Raw genomic sequence first — 6000 nt, forward strand, 5'->3', positions numbered from 1 at the left:
CTTAACCTGGTTCACAATCAATTGCGAGTCACAATGGATGCGCAGGTTTTGGGCGCCTGGCTTGTTCGCTAGCTCCAAGCCAACGATCAGAGCCTCGTACTCTGCCTCATTGTTGGAAGCCTTGAACTCGAACCGCAGGGCGTATCTCAGTTTTTCCCTATCGGGATTTGTTAGCACAACGTCGGCGCCAGCCCCCCGGGCGTTTGACGCGCCATCCACGTGCAAGTCCCAGACCGGCCCTATCGGGTCGTTGCTTCTCTTCTTCGACGACTCGCTGTGGTCGTCCTCCTTGTCTTCCGTGCTCTTACTACTCTCGTCGCCCTCGTTGGTTGGGGGCGCGCTTGTGAACTCGGCGATGAAGTCGGCGAGGGCCTGACCCTTAATGGCGGTTCTCGGTTGGAACTCGATCCCGTACTCGCCCAGCTCTTGGGACCATATCGCCATTCGAGAGGAGGTCCCTTTTTGAAGGGCCTTCTCGATGGGATGTCCCGAGCGGACCACAATGGGGTGCGCTTGGAAGTAGGGCCGGAGCTTTCTTGCGCTCATGACGAGGGCGAGGGACAGTCTCTCGATTTCCGGGTATCGGATTTCGGCGTCGAGGAGCGCCTTGCTAACGTAGTAGACCGGCCATTGTACCTTGTCTTCTTCGCGTATGAGGACCGTGCTCACGGCCCTATCGGAGACCGCGAGGTAGAGGTACAGGGTTTCGCCATTCTTTGGCTTCACGAGAAACGGAGGGGAGGTGAAATAGGCTTTCATATCGCGGAATGCTTCCTCGCACTCCTCCGTCCATACGAACCCGTCGGTCTTCTTCAGTGCCTTGAAGAACGGTTGGAACCTATCACTGGCTTTGGAAACGAATCGCGTCAGGGCGGCGATCCTTCCCGTCAAGCTTTGAACTTCTTTGACTTTTTGTGGCGACCTCATCTCTAAGATCGCCTTAATCTTCTCAGGATTGGCCTCGATCCCGCGGCGGCTCACCATGTAGCCCAGAAACTTTCCAGACTCGACCCCGAAAGCGCACTTGTTGGGGTTGAGCTTCATCTTGTAGCGTCGCAAGATCGTGAACATTTCCCTAAGGTCTCGAACGTGGTCGTGGGCTTTGAGGCTTTTGACAAGCATGTCGTCCACGTAGACCTCCATGGTTTTGCCAATTTGATTGGCGAACATGCGGTTCACCAACCTTTGATACGTCGCTCCCGCGTTTTTGAGGCCAGAGGGCATGACCTTGTAACAGTAAAGTCCTCGGTTCGTAACAAAGGTGGTTTTGATCTGATCCGGCTCGTGCATACGGATCTGGTTGTAGCCTGAATAGGCGTCCATGAAGCTCAGTAACTCGTGGCCCGCCGTGGCGTCCATGAGCTGCTCGATCCTCGGGAGAGGGAAGCTGTCTTTCGGGCAGGCTTTGTTGAGATCTTTGTAATCGATACAGATCCGCCACTTCCCGTTTGGCTTCTTGACCATCACCACATTGGACACCCACCTGGGGTGCTCCGCCTCCCTGATGAAGTCGGCGGCGAGAAGCTTGTCAACTTCTTCACCAATGGCTTGGTACCTCTCCCCGCTGAACGCCCGTCGCGGTTGAACGCGCTCGGCCACTCTCTTGTCGTCGTTGAGACGATGAACCATTATTTCGGGGTCGATCCCCGGCATGTCGGCGTGTATCCACGCAAGAACATCTTTGTGCTCTCGGAGGAAAGCGGCGAGCTCGGTTCAGACTTCAGATGGGAGTTGGGCGCCTACCTTGACTACTTGGTCAGGCTTGGCGTCGTCCAACACGACGGGAACGAGGTCGTCCGGTGTCTCCACCTTTCGACGCTCGACATCGTCCCTTTGGTCTAGCTCTCCGAAGGTGCCTCCCTCCTCTATCTTGCAGGGGAATTTGTCCCCGAGCTGGAAGATGGTATTTACCATCATTCCTTTCTCTTTTCCGTCCACGCCCTGGATATAGCACATCCTCGCCATTGACTGGTCTCCCAGCATTACGGCGATCCCCTTCTCCGTCGGGAATTTCATCATTAGATGGTACGTGGACGTTATGGCCTTCAACCGATTGAGAGTCAGGCGGCCGACGATGATATTGTATGCCGAGGGCTGGTCTACCACTAGGAATGACACGATGTGGGTGACCTCGTGCCCCCCCGGCGTACCGAAGGTAACCGGGAGGTCGATAGTTCCCTCCGTCATGACCCTCTCCCCGGAGAAGCCGAAGAGTGGGGTCGAGATCAGGGTCGGTCTCATCCCAGATAGCTTCATCCTGTCCAACGCCGACTTGAAGATTATGTCGGCGGAGCTCCCATTGTCGATTAGGATTCTCCGGACGAGGTTGTTGGCGACGGGGGCAGAGACGACTATAGCGTCGTTATGTGGATGGAGCACTCGCGCCGCTTCTTGGCCGGTGAAGAACATGGATTCGAACGGGGCCGGAGGAGGGGCCTCGTATGTGTGGTTGATGTAGTGCGCTATTTTCCCTTGGGAAACTTCGCGCACGTACTTCTTCCTCTGCGTGGCCGAGTCTCCGAACTCCGTGCTGCCCAAGATCGCGCCCACGATGTGAAGTTGTGAGCTCTCCGGTTCTCCGTTTGCCGCGCGGTCCGTGACGGTCACCGTCGCCGGACCTTTCTTTTCTTGCCGCGGGCGACCTCCGTGTGCCGCGGCCGTCCCGATAGTTCTAAGGACGTATGCTTTCAGTTTCCCATCTTGAATCAGGGCCTCAATCTGACGCTTGAGTTGATAGCATTCGGATGTCAGATGCCCATGATCCTGATGGTAGTCACAGTATTTACTTTGATCCCTTTTGGCTGGATCCTTCGTGAGAGGGGTTGGGCTCCCCAGTTTGTCACGGTGCAGAGCCAGGATCCGCTCCGGCGGAGTGTTCAGAGGAGTGAATGCCAAGAACTTTCGAAAGCTATCGACATGTGGCGGCCTTGGCCCAGGGAGGGAACGACCGTTAGGGGCCTGGCTTCCCTTATTCCTCCTCTTTCGAGGGTCGGGGCGATCCTCGTCTCGATCGTCGCGGCGGCGACTCCCCTGTACGTGCGGGCTCTCGTCATGAGCTCCGCCATGTCTCGTGGGACTTGGCCATCGAGATAGTCCTCGACTCCCATATACGTGCGGGCTCTCGTCATGAGCTCCGCCATGTCTCGTGGGACTTGGCCAACAATAGACTTGAGGAAGTCGCTCGTGTGGACTCCCTCAGTGATAGCCGTGATGGCGTCCCTGTCGTCGAACCCTTCGACCTTGTGAGACTCCTCAATGAAGCGAGCGAGGTATTGCCTCAGCGTCTCGTCCCTCCCTTGCCGGATAGAGAGGAGGTGGGTCTTTGGTTTCTTTTGTGCCACGAGGGTGGCGAATCGGGCAAGGAACGCCTCTCGTAAGGCCCGGAAAGACGAGATGCTCCCCGGCCTCAAACTTCGGAACCACTCAAATCCCGACCCTGTGAGGGTTAGGCTGAAAGCTTGGCAGAGGGTAGCGTCCGTCTGCCCTTGCATCGTCATCCACGTCTCGTAGTGTTGGACGTGGAAGTGGGGGTCCGTACGTCCATCGTAGGGGGGAATGGACGGTAACTTGAAGTTTCCCACGCATGGTTGCGCGAGGACTTGTGCGGCGAAGGGAGAGTATGATTCCTCGATCCCTCCGTACGGCCTTTGCCTCCCTGACTCCCTCATTTCGATGATTTGATTTTGGAGGCTCTGAATCATCGTGACCATGTCAAGCCCGTTAGCGGGGCCGATCGTCGGGGCCACGGGAGTCACCGGTTGGCGTTCGTTGGAAGCTTGGTCCACGACATTGGCCTGAGGCCGGCCCAGAGTTGCGGCGGGGAGCGCGTCCCTTCGAGAGTTTAGCCTTTAGCGGAGATCCTCCCCTCGGGAGTTTCTTTGCGCCGTCAAGCGCTCTCTAAGATCCACGCTTGGCGCGGGGCGAGGTGAGGTCGCCCTCGATCGAACCGTCCGGCGAGCGCTTCGGCTATCGGCCCCATCATCTACCAGAGTCGCTCTCTCCTCGGTGAGGGGCCGTGTCCGGCCGCCTCTTGAAACCGAGGGGGCGAGTCCCCGGGAATGTGACCGTGCCTGCTGCCGCGCCAGGTGCGACGGCCCGGCCAAAGCATTGTTAGTCCTCTCGGGCCGCGAAGGGGCAAGGCTGGGCGTTGCCTCATTGGTCCTCGACTCCCCCACATATTCGGGGTTGGAGTCATCTTGGGCGGACCTATCCTCAATGTCATAGCCGAAGAGGTTGGCAATGAGCGAACCGTCGACGCTGGGGCGGTCAAGGAGCTCCGCAAGCCGCCGGGCCGTGTCCTCTCGGAGCTCGGCCTCGGGGTCATTCATCGGGTCTTGGGGCTGGCTCTCGCTATCGCGAGGTTGCCCTTCAAGACGATGTGCGAGGCGTCGAAGACCGTACCTCGAGCTCCTCGCTCGGGTACCCGCAGAGGTGGTAGGAATGTGACTCATCTCTCGAGAGTCGTGAGAATAAAGGGAGAAAACTGGTAGAGGGAATGCGTCGTCAAGGTCGAGAGATCCCCTCCTTCTAGCGCCAAAATGTTGTCGCAGTTTTTCGGACAACGATTTAGGAGTCGCAGACGGTCAGACCCAAGGCCGGACCAAGTGGTCTCATCTCGACTCGAGCGTGTCGGACTTGGTATCCCAAGCCGTCCCTTAGCTGTAGGTGATCTCTATCCCGTCCAAGCACCTGAAATGTAAGCAAAAAGGTGTGAACTAAAAAGGGGAAACAGAGGGGTTGCCTCTGTTTACCTCTCCGACGCTCAACATTAGTGGGATTGAGGTGGTTTGTAGAGGGTTTAGTGTTTAGGGGTCGAGACTTGAGAGAAACGAGCGAGGTACGAGTTCGACAGCGTTTCAGTACTCAAATTCGGATTACCTGGACTAGGGGAGCGGCCCCTGTATTTATAGGCGACCAAGGGGCGTTATGGGCAACCCCTTGGCCGAGAATCAGCCTTGGCCCGGCCATTGGCCGAGGCTGGCCCTTGGGCCGGCCAATGGCCGAGGCTGTTTCGGCCGGCCATTGGCCGAGGCTGGCCCTAGGGCCGGCCAATGGCCGGGGATAGCTTGGGTCGGCCATTGGCCGAGGCTGGTCTCTGGGCCGGCTAATGGCCGAGGCTGTTTGGGCCGGCCATTGGCCGAGGCTGGCCCTAGGGCCGGCCAATGGCCGGGAGTAGCTTGAGTCGGCCATTGGCCGAGGCTGGCCTCTGGGCCGGCCAATGGCCGAGGCTGTTTGGGCCGGCCATTGGCCGAGGCTGGCCCTAGGGCCGGCCAATGGTCGGGGCGAGCTGCCGGGACGCGTTCGACGTCGCTTCGCCTCCGTTCGGCCGCTATCGGGGTCGGGCCGATAACATTTTTCAAGATTATTTTTAATTAATTAAGGACATGATTGTGGGATTTTACTTTAAAAGGACTTATGTGCAACATTTTGAAGGACGATATTGAAAGAAATAGATAAAAAGGGGTCGTTTTAAGAGAGTCGTGTCAAAATTTAGTGGGCCACTTGTCCCCCGTGTGGCTTATTGAGGAGTCGCCACGTGGATTTCATTTCCCTCTTCTCCTCTCACTAGTTTTATAAACGAGCGATACGCGAGTTAACAGTTTTTTAATTTTTTTTAAAGTAAAAAATAAAATAAGTAAAATAGAGTAAGTTGAAGATTTTTAATTGTATTAAATTAAATCTAGCAAAATCGTTGTCAAGGATGTTTAAAAAATAACAAAAGGTAGAAAAAAAAAAATTCTTTTATGATTCAAAGGTTTTCAAAATACTGAATGTTTTCCTATCTGTCAGATTTCTTATAAGTATTATGGGAAAAAGAAATTTTAGGTAAGGAAAAGTCGAAGTTAAATTCTTATAAAAGAAATCAAAGTTTTTCCAACAATATATATATATATATATATATATATATATAATAACATATACTTATAATAATGTATGTTATTGGTATAATATATTATTGGTATAGTATAATATAGTATTAGTAATCATGATTATAATATA

This window comes from Urtica dioica, chromosome 2 (assembly GCF_054948205.1).
Source record: "Urtica dioica subsp. dioica isolate 48M chromosome 2, U.dioica_male_clone48M_v1_H2, whole genome shotgun sequence".
Taxonomy (NCBI): Eukaryota; Viridiplantae; Streptophyta; class Magnoliopsida; order Rosales; family Urticaceae; genus Urtica; species Urtica dioica.